The sequence below is a fragment of the Leopardus geoffroyi genome, chromosome D2, assembly GCF_018350155.1.
Source record: "Leopardus geoffroyi isolate Oge1 chromosome D2, O.geoffroyi_Oge1_pat1.0, whole genome shotgun sequence".
Taxonomy (NCBI): Eukaryota; Metazoa; Chordata; class Mammalia; order Carnivora; family Felidae; genus Leopardus; species Leopardus geoffroyi.
The window spans coordinates 81,135,518-81,148,691 of record NC_059334.1 but is presented as its reverse complement, the minus strand read 5'-3'; the positions used below and the strand labels follow the sequence as shown (position 1 = coordinate 81,148,691).

The window sequence follows — 13,174 nt, the reverse complement described above, 5'->3', positions numbered from 1 at the left end:
ATCTGGTGTGCTGCCAGACTTGTGTGTTAAAGCGAGATGACAAACGAAATCCCTGAGAACTCCCTGTTTCAAAAACAGACTTAGTCTCATTGGAATACAGTTGGTTGGGAATTCTGTTGACTTGTAGGGAACAATATATTTTCAAGGTGAGGAATGAGAGAACCATCCTAGGTGGTTGTCTTCAAAGCAGGAGACCAGTATAATTTATTACATGTGTTTCCTTGGGCATTGTGGGTAAGGTTCCGGGTAGACGTCCCCCGAACAACGCTTTACTTTGAACTGTAAAATCCTTGCTGCTAATTCAAGCTGCACATCCGTTTTCTTTCTTCCTTCTTGCCTCCCCAGTTTAGAAAACTAAACCCCTTTTAAATGAATTTTTGTTTTCTGAATAACTAGAATGCTCGGGTGGAGGGACTTGTGTGAAAATAGGATGAGCCTTTTTGGAAATAACCCCTTCGAGAGCTGTGGGAGCCTGATCTTGAAACCCTGCGGTAGCTCATCTATCTTGTGCGCGGAGCTGGTGACCTCGTGGCTACCAGGGGACTGAAATGGCTACTTTGCTTTTTCGGATTCACCCGCATTCGCAGTGTCTTTCTTCTTTCCGAAAGGGGACTGAGCAATTGGAGTTTTCTGTTGTCTCGCACCGTAGGTTCTGGTTTTGTCTTGCGTGTGGGTTTTTTTGTTTGTTTGTTTGTTTTTTTAAGTTTGATCATATAATGTGTTTGACTTATGGTTTTTTTTTTTAATTTTTTTTTTCAACGTTTATTTATTTTTGAGACAGAGAGAGACAGAGCATGAATGGGAGAGGGGCAGAGAGAGAGGGAGACACAGAATCGGAAACAGGCTCCAGGCTCTGAGCCATCAGCCCAGAGCCTGACGCGGGGCTCGAACTCACGGACCGTGAGATCGTGACCTGGCTGAAGTCGGACGCTTAACCGACTGCGCCACCCAGGCCCCCCTTTAATTTTTTTTTTTTCGGTTTTTTTTTTTTAAGATCAACGTACAACGGGAGGGAAGTCAGATGCACACACCAAGAGCGTGTGCACCTCCTCCTTCCCAAACATTCTTTCTTTGCAACCGACTAATTTGCATGGCGATGACATTTGTTGCTCCAGTAATTCCATCTGATAATGGCCGGGCTTGCAAAGCGGATCTGAAAACATATTCCTTAATTATGTGTTGCTAAGCAACGAGAGGGTTTGGTCATAATCACAGAAAGATTATCTCCTCATTGAAGTCCTGGAAAGGTTTTGCTGAAGGAGGACCTGTAAAGTTGCCTTATTTTCTCCTTTTTTTTTTTTTTTTTTTTTTTTCCCGTTTGTTTTGCACCGCCTTCTCACAAAAACAATCCCCATTATTTGGGTCCGGGGTAAGGGATATTATTTAAGTTGTTTGGAGTCTGATTGTTAACGCACTGCTTTGCAGACCAAAGGATATTGATTTTTGTTTCATTTGCGTGGCAGTGAGCCAGTGCCAAGGAAGCCTGAAGTAGGAAGTCTGCCAGCAAATAAATTTCTCTGTCGGATGATCTAGCCCGTAGCAGCCGTTTTCCCCCGCGTCCCTTCTCGTACATGCAGTGTGTCTTTATAACCCTCCCCTGAAAGCGGCGTGTCGGGGACCCGGGGGTAGGAGCTCGCAGCCTGCAGAAGTGGCATTTGGGGTGGCAGGCTTCATAGAATCGACAGCCGGCTTTCGATCGGTTGGAACCTACAGTCGAGCTCCCGGCAGCCCTTTCCCCCCCGCGAGGGGAAGGTTTACGTTGAAGGGAAGCAGCACAGACCTCAAGTCTGGAAACCCGCGGTCCCTGCTTGCCTGCTGAGCTGGGCGATGGCCATCTTCAAAGCTAGCTCTGGCCGCCGTGGTCACTTGCGACACGGCCAGCAGGAGTAGTAAATCTTCTTCGTCTTGGTCTTTACCTAACTCCAAAGGTTGCCGGGTGATCTGGAGGGAGCAGGGAAGGCCAGGAAGGGGGACTGTCTTCTCTCTCTTTGGAGAGGGAATCTGTCGGTTTCCAGTGGGTTGCGTGTTAGGGCTTCAGTGCCTGGTTTCCTTTTTATGGGCTTTGGATGTGGGGACACCTACTTGCTTTTCTTAGTCCACGAATTACCTGCTTCATCTCGGCCGGCTTTGTGGGTATAAATATCAGGCTGCTTGCTAGTCCGTGGCAGTTCAGGGTGACCGGACGAGGAGGGACCCCCGTGCAGCCCGCCATTCCCACGTGACCCGGGATTAGGGGGCTTGCACGTCAGACCTGCGCGAGCGTCGGCCCCCGGTGCACCTGCTGTGGCTCACGCGCTGACTTGGTCGACCGTGTGGCACAAGCCGCGGAACCTTCCGGCAGTGGCTGCAACCCGGCGGTGCCCCCTCCCCCACATCACGTGGTGTCGACTGAGCCCTTTCTGTGACAGTGCAGCAGGGCGCCTCCTGTAAACAGCGGCACTGCAGCCATCTTCGGAATCTGTCTTCCCCGGACACGACAGAGCACACAGCCTGCGGAGGGCTCACCCAGAGCACGCCCAGCGCTCGTGGTTGCAGATGAGAAATGCAGCAGGGCTCGCTCTTTCTGGGGCTTGTCTGTTTCCTTCCAGGCTTTTTTCTGCATGCAGCTGGATTCATTAAGCGTTGTGACCCCCAGCTGGTAGCGGGGGCCACTGCCCCGAGGACCTTTCAGGACACATCCAAGGTCCGTTTCCACCGGGGCTGTGGGGAGATGGGGGGTGGCCCCACGTTCTCCGCCATCAGAGCTGGTCACACGTGTGGCGGGGTTGGATGTGGCACTGACGTGTGTGTGCACCTGGCCTGCTGGGTAGGAAGCTGGGACCCCCCCTCCCCCCCCCAACCAGGGGAAAACCCCAGTCTCAACAGAATCAGAGGATCGGGCCATGCACACCTGGTGATTCCTTCCCGGTCCTTGGTTTTTGTGGAGGGGCCCTGGGCATATGAAGGTCTGTGCTGGCAGGTGGGCAGGGAGGCGGTTCCCTGGTCTTGAGGGTGAGGACTCTCAAACCATCGGGCTGGAGGGAGGTCACCGTGAGGCCCCAGAGGCACCCAGTGCCAGCCATTCGCACCATTCCCTACCCCAGGTTAGAGCCAGCCTGGGAGGGGTGGGATGGGGATCTGGGGACTGTGACCCTGAGCTGACCCGGCAGGACACCGGGTTGACACCATCCCTTCTGCTGAATAGCATTACTTTGGCGAGATCTTGCCGTTTGACTAAAGAGATGAGTGAGGGAAGCAGGGAGACCCTTAACACTCCTGAACACAGACCGTGGACCAAGTGAGGCAGGTTGTGAGCTTTGCACTTGGGCACGATTCTTCAGCACTGACCGTGCCCCTGCTGTGTGCTGAGCCCCAAGTCAGATGTTTTGACGCTCACAATCGTGTAAGACCCAAGCGTGGTCCTCAGATGCTCCACAGCCTGGGGTGTTGTCAGGGGTGGGGCGTGCTGCCATGTGAAACCAGGGGGCCACGCGGGGGCCTTCTGGGAGCCCGATGTGGTTGGGAACACTTGTCTATGGACATGGTGTGCAGTGGAGGGAAGGGCTGAGGGCACAGTACAAACCCTAGGACAGCCATCAAATGCAGACCTTGTGGGGAGGTCGAGGGAGAGCACGTGACTCGAGCCAGCGTGAGGGAGCAAAGACCTGTGTGCAGGAGTCACAGCCTGCAAGGGCTCTTAGAGTCCGGGCTGTCGTTTTGTGACCGCCCCGCCCCCCCCCCCCCCCACCCTCGGGGCAACTCTGGGACTTGTTTTCTTACAGAGTGGTCTGTACCTCGGTGGCCAAGAAATTTCTAGCAGGAAGGAGACTTGTGTGAGGCCACTCAGCCAGTTCTCGTCTCTCTGGCCAGGACCCTCTTTTCTGCAGTTGCCTCCCTTACAAATCAAGCTCGGGAAGGAGCCGTGCACTTCAGAGGTGCTGACAGCTCAGCCTTCCCAAGGGAGGAAAACCCCTACAATGTGTTCCTGTGCCCATAAAAGTGGCAGCGTTTGTCCCGTCTTTCAGGCTGGCCCCTGTGCACATTTAGGAGTCAAATGTGGCTCTTTGGTTCATTGTTCTCCAAATTCAAGGTGCCCCCTCCCTCTGTGGTCACCTGCTCCTGGCCTCTGCATTCGAGGCCTAGATGCAGCCGTTCCCTCTTGGAGACCCCACCATTCCCACCCCTGTTGGAGCTCACCTGGGCTGATGGGTCATTCCCAGTCATCACTGTTGACTGTTTGCCCGGAGTGGGAATGATCATCTGTCAGCGCCCAGAAGAATCTGGATCTCGGTCATTTTCTCCTTTTCGAACTAAACTCAGAACCTGAACTCCATACCACCTTCTGTTCCTGTAGCTGATCTTACTGGGCAGAGTCTGAATTTGTCGGTTTTTTTTTTTTTTTTAATTTAAAAAAAAAAAAAATTTTTTTTTAACGTTTATTTATTTTGAGACAGAGACAGAGCATGAATGGGGGAGGGGCAGAGAGAGAGGGAGACACAGAATCGCAAGCAGGCTCCAGGCTCTGAGCCATCAGCCCAGAGCCTGACGCGAGGCTCGAACTCACGGACCGCGAGATCGTGACCTGAGCTGAAGTCGGACGCTTAACCGACTGAGCCACGCAGGCGCCCCTGAATTTCTCAGTTCTTATCGAGCTCCTAGAAAACCCACGTACCCTGCAGCCCAGGAACATAGCAAGGTGGTTGAATGCATGGCTGGGACGTCTATAGCGTGCTGTGTGTCTTTTGGTAAGTGTATGGAGTTCTCGGTTTCTTCGTCCGTGTCTGCCACATGAGGGTAGGAACCGAACCTGCCTTGTGGGTGTGTGTGCATGCAGCGGGCATAGGAAGAAGTAACTTGAGTGTTGAGGTCCTCAAACCTGTGTGTGGCCTTGGCCAGAGACTGGGCCTGCTTCGGGAATGGTGCCTTTCTCGTCATTATGTCCTGGTCGCTTCTGAGGCTGGAGGCAGGACTCTGGGCTGAGGGGCACTGGGGGCTCAGAGGCCAGGCTAGAGTCGTTAGAGCTTAACGGGCCTTTCCCAAATCTGGGTGTCTGGGAATTTCTATGAACTTAATTCTTATGCAGCTCACCCTCCAACGTTGTGTTGCTAACTGCATCCCCCTCTGCACAGATGCGTGTCGGCGATCACACAGGGAGTGTGGCCTGGGTACTTGGGTTTGAACTCCAGTCCTCTGCCTAACGGCAAGGAAGTCCCCACCCCTCTGTGTAACGGGGGTTTCTGGCGCTCTTGGACGGCTACAGGGTCCCCACAGGGCTTTCGCCTAATGTGTGGGACACACAGAGGGGGGTTAATGAGGTTAGTCTTTGCTGTGTTTTCCTCCAAGTTAGTCTGAAGAGCTGAGCTGTGTTCTCATGGGAGGAGCTGGTGCCTGGACCTCCCCGGGACACTGGCCACCTCTGCCTGAGCTCCTGTCGCCACACCCTCTCCCGAAGTCTCCCGGCACGGGTTGGCTGTGCCTTATCTCTAGATGGCCATTCTGTCTTCCTGTTTTAGAAGGAGTGGGGCCTCCTCCGCCCTCACGAGCCCTGCCTTCGAGGAATAAGCTGGCAGCCTCCGCCTCGGCTTCCAAAGAATAGTTTTGTGTCTCAGTATCTCTTCCTGTCTTCAGACTCCTCCGGGGGTGACTACCTCTCAAATCTTTCAAAGAGGCAGCGGTCCCAACCACACAGCCAAATTTCCCTGGAAGATTTGCAGAGTTAGGGACACAAGGGGCTGAGCCAGATCCACAGTCGGGGTGAGTATCGGTGCAATTATCTGCCCAAGGAAAGGAGAAGCTGGTTGAGCCCTTCACCATGCTACTTTCTTTCTTTTCTTTCCCCCCCCTTAAAGTTTATTTATTTTGAGAGAGACAGAATGTGAGCAGGGGAGGGGCAGAGAGAGAGAGAGAGAGAATGAGAATCCCAAGCAGGCTCCACGCTGTCAGCACAGAGCTCAGTGTAGGGCTTGAGCTCACGAATCCATGAGATCATGACCTGAGCCAAAATCAAGAGTTGGACACAACCGACTGAGCCACCCAGGCTCCCCGACCATCAACTTTCTCACGTGACCTTTTCTTTATTTTCTTAACTGCATATATATGACGGACGGACGGACGTGTTACGTTGTGCAAGTTTAAGGTGTTACTTTGATACGTTTATATATGGCAATGTGATTGCTGATACAGTGGTATTATGATACAGTGTCGTCTAAAGTCATCGTGCTGTGCGTTAGATCTCTGTGGCTTACGCTTTTTGCAAGTTTGCATCGTGAAACGCTGTCACTCTTGTCCCTATGCTCTGGCCACCCCTTGGTGGCCACCATTGTACTTTCTGGGTTTTTCAGGTTTAACCTTCCTAGATGCCACTTATATCTGAGGTTACACATACTTGCCTTCCTCTGTCTCACTTCTCGGGCGTAGTATAACATGCTCAGGGGCCACCCGTGTTGTCGCAAATGGGAGAATATTCCCCCTTTCTCGTTGGCTGAGTAATATTGTGCACACGGAGCACATCTTTTTTTATCCATTCATCTGTGGAGGGGCATTTAGGTTGTTTCCGCATCTTGACCGTTGAGAATAATGCTTTGATAAACATGAGAGCGCATACATCTGAAAATTCTGTTTTCCTGCCCTTTGCACATATACCCCAAAGTGGAATGGTTGGATCATATAACGGATCTATTTTTAATTTTTTGAAGAACGTCCATACTGGTTTCCACGGTGGTCGGACCAATTTACATTCCCACTGACGGCGAACCTGGTTTCCTTTTTACCACCCCGTCCGTCACCAGCACCCTTTGTCTCTTGTCTCCTGGTTGGTAGCCATTCCACCAGGTGTGAATTGACATCTTGTGATTTGGGGTTGCAACTCCCCAATGATTAGTGATGTGGAGCATCTTTTCATGTGTCTGTTTGCCATTTTGGTCTCCCACGTGATCTGTGCTCTACCCTGGGGCTCTCCAGGTTCCTATTTGACCTCATTGACCCCAGGGCTTGACATGGGTCTTCCCATGGACCCGGGACCCAGGAAGCGGACGGGAAGTCCTCACTGGCTTTTGGTATCAGATTTGTGCCTTGCAAATATTTTCTGCCTTTCTGTGGCTGTCTTTTCATGTTCTCGATACTGACCTTGAAACACAAATGTTTTTCCATTTGATGAAGTCCAGTTTGTTTCCTTTGCTTGCTTTGTGCTTTGGTATTAATCCAAGGTCGTGAAGATTTATGCCTATATTTTCTGTCTAAGGGTTTGACAGCATTACCTCTTCCATCCAGAAGAGCCAAGTTTGAACCATTTTGAGTGCAAATGTGTGCGCGCGTGAAGTAGGGGTCCAGCCACCTTCATTCTACCGCCTGTGGTATCTAGGTGTTCAGTTCTGTTTGCATTTGCTTTCAGAGGAGCAGAGCTACCTGAGGGGGCCCAGGGCCAGGGCAGCAGGGGAACCACACCCTGGATGTATTGCATTTGGTGATTAATCTTCCAAAGAAGATGGACTTTTTTTTTTTTTTTTAATGTTTATTTATTATTGAGAGACAGAGCATGAGCATGGGAGGGGCAGAGAGAGGGGGAGACACAGAATCTGAAACAGGCTCCAGGCTCCAAGCTGTCAGCACAGAGCCCGACGCGGGGCTCGAACTCACGGACTGTGAGATCGTGACCTGAGCCGAAGTCGGACGCTTAACCGACTGAGCCACCCAGCGCCCCAGTTGACATTTTTTTTTTTTTTTTTTTTTTTAATTTTTTTTTTAACGTTTATTTATTTTTGGGACAGAGAGAGACAGAGCATGAACGGGGGAGGGGCAGAGAAAGAGGGAGACACAGAATCGGAAACAGGCTCCAGGCTCTGAGCCATCAGCCCAGAGCCTGACGCGGGGCTCGAACTCAGGGACCGCGAGATCGTGACCTGGTTGAAGTCGGACGCTTAACCGACTGCGCCACCCAGGCGCCCCAACATTTTTTTAAAAAGAGAAAACCGGCACATGTTGGAAGATTTTCAGGCATTTGGAACCAATTTCTTGTCGCCAAGATTATACGAGTCAAGAATTCTAAAGCTCTTTCACAGGAGCCTTGCTAGTACATAGGAGCTTGGGGTTTGGTTTTGTTTTTTAGGTTTATGAAAAAGAAATAATGCTTGGAGCCCATAACTAACTAGCCCGTGTTGGCGATACGGAGCCTGAATGTGATTAAACATGCTGCTGTTGGGTGTTTTCCCCACTCGGAGGCTGGCTGACACAAAGAACTTTCTAGTTGTTTTTCATGTAAAGGGAAAAAACAGTCTGTTCACTTGTACTTACCCCCTCCACTGCTCAAGGAACAGGAAGGTACACGGCAGTTAAATTTAGCCAAATAGCGAGCGGTACGCAGCGTATGAATAAAACAACTTTTTGCCAAATTGTTAGGGGAGCATAAAATCAAACCTGTAAATGCCCGTCCCCGCTGAGAAGGTGGGCGGCTCTGGGGACATGTTCTCCTGAGAGCCGTTGAGAATTGGTCCCAGGAAGGTTTTGCCAAATGTGAGCGGAACAACTTGTTGTTTAAACAAGATCGCCGCGGGAGGAAGCATCCCGGTGTGCTGAGTTTGTACGAAGCGATGAGGGCTCTGGGCAGGAACTCTGACTTCGGGGTCCCCATCCCAGGTAGCTGAGGTGCCGGTGGGGCCGAGGGGGAGTGAGTGCCCCCAACACGGACCACGTGAAAGTAGGGTAGGGGGTGAATCAGCCCAGGAAATGGTGGGAATGGTCACCATTCTGGAACATTCGACAAGGATTATCCCATCTGAAGTCCTGAGAAACTGGGTGACTCCCCGTGAAGATGACGAATCTTGAGGCTCAGGGAGTTCGTGCTTTCGCCCAGGTCACACCGCAGGGCTGGGACGTGAAGCCAGCCTGTCTGACTCCAAGCCTGTGACTGGTCTCTGTGCCACGATGAGCCACCAAGCTCAGTGCGACAGTCAAGTGGCATAAAGCCGGGAAGGAGAAACCAGCCTAGGCTGGAGGCTGAGGTCTATGTTAGCGAGAAGAACAGGGTCAAGGGGGTTGACTCTGGAGGAGTCCCATGGTGCTCTGAGGCTCATTTCCTCAAATATGACATGGGGGTGATGGGCTCCCCTCGTCCCCAGAGACCTGAGGACTATGTCACACCCACGCTGGCCCAGGCTTTGCTCATGGGGGCCCTGCCGCTGTCCCCCAGAGCCAGGAGCCTTTCCTCTGTGCTGTGCTGCCTTTTGGGAGCACCAAGGAAATTAACTCTTCTGTATGCTCCAGTGGAGGGCACACGCCCCTTTGTCCTAAGAGGATGTAAGCCTAGCAAAGGGGAGGGCTCTAACACACGAGGGAAGAATTGAGTAGGTGGTGGAAAAGGAAAGCACAGAAGAAAAAAATGAAGCTGGATGATGAGTCCAGAACACAGCTTTCCCTGCGGTCTTGTGCCCAAAGACAGGTGGGAATTTCACTCCAGGCTTCCTAGTAACCCTAGTAAAGAGGGAAATGAGATCCCTTAAAAATCCACATCATGCACCGGAGGGAACCACTGAGCCCCATCGCTCAGAAGCAGCTTTCTCTGAGCGATCCCAAGGCGTCTCCTGCCCCTGACCACCCGTCCGAAGAATCTGCACGAGCCAGGTTTGCAGTTTGCCTCCGTGTGTTACCTCCCCGTGATGGCCCAACCTTCCCCGCTCCGTTCAGGGGCTCCCTGACTTCTGACCACTTCCTGCGGTGCTGTCTTCTAATTTTTATAAAACATTGGTTAAGATGGTCACTGGACCTCCTCCAGGCGCGATTGCTAAACCCCCCACGTGCAGGTTTGGGGTCTGGGTGAGCTGTTACTGCAGCTGGCGTCCGGTTTCCTCTCCAGGCATCGCCGAGGCCCAAGGGAAGTAGCGATTTTCCTCCGTTGTCGAAGGGGGCTGTGCCTTGGAGAGGCGAACGCTGTCCCCAGCCGCACGGCAGGGGCCCGGCCACCCCCCTCCTTCTACGGTGCTTAAAGCTGACCTCTCAACCTGCCCAACTTCCCCACTGGGGATTTCTCTATGAGCTGCTTTTCATTTGATGGAATAAATATGACTTTGTGATGGGTTCTAGTGTTTTCCTGTGAACTGGGCTTCGAGCCTGGAACACTTTGGGAGTCATTAGATTTTAAGAAAAAAAGTTACAGAGGAGAAGAGCAGGGAGGGGACATCACACCAGCTGCCGCGCTTGGGAAAATCAGCTTCCCGGCCACTCTGGGGCCTGAGGGCAGCACGTTTGGCTGCTGGCCCACCGGATAGCAAGCCTGTTAAAGGGTCTTTAGAATCTCTTTCCTCTTTGGTTTTAGGGATACATGAAAAAACCGAGTTAGCTGAAAGCCTTGGGCTTCTTCCCTCTCCCGTCCCGGCCTTGGTGGCTGTTGTAACTAAGAAACAGGGCACTATTTTGTTTTTGCGGGCACTGGGCCTGGGCAGTATATGGGCAGAAGAATAAGCCTGGGTCTCCCGGGCTCTTCCAGGGGCCTTCAGGAAGAAAGCATGTTGTCTGTTCCCTGGGCGGGGGGAGAGGGGGCACCAGAGGAGTCAGTCCGTCTTATTCCAGGAGAGGACCCAGTGGCTGATGTGGTGACCAGGAAAGACCAGGGTGCCGGGCACGCACGGGCAGCCCAAGGACCTTGGTGAGACAAGCCTGTAGGGGCAGGGTCGTTCGCAGCTGCTCCCGGGTCACAGGTCACCTGAGCACCTGGCTTGCTGTCCTTTGGAAGGAAAGGCCTTTCGGGGCCCCAGAGAGAGTGGGGGTCTGTCCTCAGCCTGGTCGGGCACCCCCCCCCCCCGCCCAGGGGCTTCCTTGACCTTGCTGTGTCCCCTAGACTGCCACAGCCCCCTTCTGAGTGCAAGGGCCCTCAAGTGCTCCCGTGGAGAGAGGTTGGGGTAGGCGAGTCCCTGCGGTCGGTGGGTTGACTGCGGCCCCCTGGGGCTCCCGCAGAGTCCTGTCAGCCCTACATGAGCCAGGGACACTCCAGCAGCACACAGGCCGCAAGTGGGCGTGCAAAGCCTGCCTCTGCCAGACTCTTCTGGCAACTGCCCCTTCTTTTCTCATCTTTATTTCATTTTATTTTTCTCAAAACATCTCCTTCTGTTGTTGCCATGGGCACATTTTTAGCACTTGAGACATACTCCGATGGAACAGCCCAGTGGCCTCTGCTGGTGGGCCCCCCCCCCTTACCCCCACTGTGGGCAGGCAGAGCCTTTCTGGAAGTCCTGGAGGGACAGCCCATCCTTCCGCAGCCGTGGGCCAGGGGGAGACCAGGGTCTGCGCCCCCGTTCCCCGCTCCCCAGGGCTGGAGCGGGGTGCACAGACGAGGCCTGGGAGCCAGGCCTGCGTCCCACGGCCCCGTAGCGCGGTGTCTGCGCGTTCCGGGCAGACAGGTGCACGGTTTTGAGCGTCCGGCCACTCGGGAAAGGCCCTGCGGTGGCGACGAGCCGTCGTCGTCCTTGCTCGGAGCCCTTGGGGTTCCCGCGGATGTTTGCTCCCTGACGAACACCGGCAGCTGCTCTCCCCGTGTGGGACGCGGCTCTCACGGTGGGGAAGCGGTGGCCTTGGCGGTGTGTGGGTCAGACACCTGCGTGGATGGTTTCCCACGTGGCTGGCGTGTTACGTCCGGCACCGTCTACGAGCTAAACGATAAACGGACTCCAGCCCAGTAACAGGAGGGGGAGTAAGGTTTTCTCCGGGGCAGCACCTCAGGGCCGTGAACAGGCCTCGTTCGCTTGCCCAGAGCTTCTGTCGAAGGCTGTGGAACACGTTTCTTCCCCCACCCCCACCCCCACCCCCACCCCAGGCTAATTGAAAGCCCAAGGAAACAGACATATGGTAACTGGTAAATACCCTACACACTCTGAGTATCTTCTAGGAAAAAATCCTTGGTGTGGGGAGCTCTGGGTGGCGAATTCTCGCTTTTCTTACCTCTGTCCTCTTTCCACGAGGCCTGATGGCTCGACCATTTCTCCAGTTAACGTTTAGAAGGGACTGAACTGTGTCGTGCTCCCCCCGCTCCCCCGCCAGCACTGGTCGAAGCTCAGTCCTCTGAGCTCATCCCTTCCCCGAGGCCTCGGGGAACTATTTCCTCCTTCCAAGCCTGCACATCCCGAACCCCGGAGCCTCCCCCTGGAGCCTCAGCGAGCCCGCCTGACCAGGGGCTGCCATCAGGTTGCTTCCCGTAAGCATGGTCTGGCAAAGCGTCCGTCCGTGGCGTCCTTGGGTTAATGCCTTTAGGGGCAGAGGTCGAGAGCCAAGCTGGCATTTGCCAGACCGGGTTTCTTATCAGCCGGGCCCATGGGTGCCTGTTGGTTCTTAGGGCACTTCGAGGAATGACCTCGTGTCCCTGAGAGTGGCTTGGGGAATGGGACCACCCGCTCTTCAGTTTGCTCAACGTTCTGTGGTGTTCTGGGACTTGGTCTGGATACATCTTTTCAGTCTCCGTTGTTCTCGGGGCTCCAGGGGCCACCAGCAGACCAGAGGGACTTGGGTGGGCCCTGGGCGCGAGTTCCCAGCTTGGAGGGTACCCCAGAGGGAGGGGTTGACTTCTTTTGGTGCCTCAAGATCACGTTGGATGACAGTTAACCACCCTGAGATTCGTCTCTTGGGCCCCAAATCCAGAACAACCCCACAGGGAACGGTCCATCCCTGCTGTGAGAAACCCCAGGATTCTTGATTGACAGGTAGCCAGTGCTGCCCGGGAGAGGGGAACCTGAAGGCCCACCTTCTCCCCTAAGCTGTTGGGATCACCTGTCATCAGGCGAGTTGGGTCCCAGGCCCAAGGCATGCTGGGAAACTGGAAGGTGAATTGTGACCTCGCCCAGATGGGAAGCCAGTGGGTCCTTGAACCTGGGGGTCGGTTGGTCCTGAGCCGAGTGTCTGCTGCCCTTGGACCCAGATTACATCCCTCCAGCCCGTCCTCCCTCCTTCCGCGCTCCAGGACCACCCACGTGAGACTGGCCTTTGGGGAAATCCAGAACATGAATCACGTTTTACCACAAATAGAAGCAGAACCTTGCATCCTTGGCTGTGGAAATGTGCCCCGCACCCGCGTGCTTGCTTTTCTGTCTTGTCCCCGTGGCCCTGAGCTGGTCGAAGCTCATCCCCCCCCCCCCCCCCCCCCCGCCTCAGGAGCTCCTTCAGGGCAAAGGGATTCACCTGAAACCTGGGACCCCCTGGCGACTGGTGAGGGTGACAC

At 54.0% G+C, this 13,174-nt stretch overlaps 1 protein-coding gene across 7 annotated transcripts in view; it reads left to right on the top strand.

Annotated features, from left to right (window-relative positions):
• The window catches only part of CTBP2 (C-terminal binding protein 2), a 161,078-nt gene that overhangs the window by 125,207 nt on the left and 22,697 nt on the right, over window positions 1-13,174 (top strand). The window lies entirely within an intron of this gene.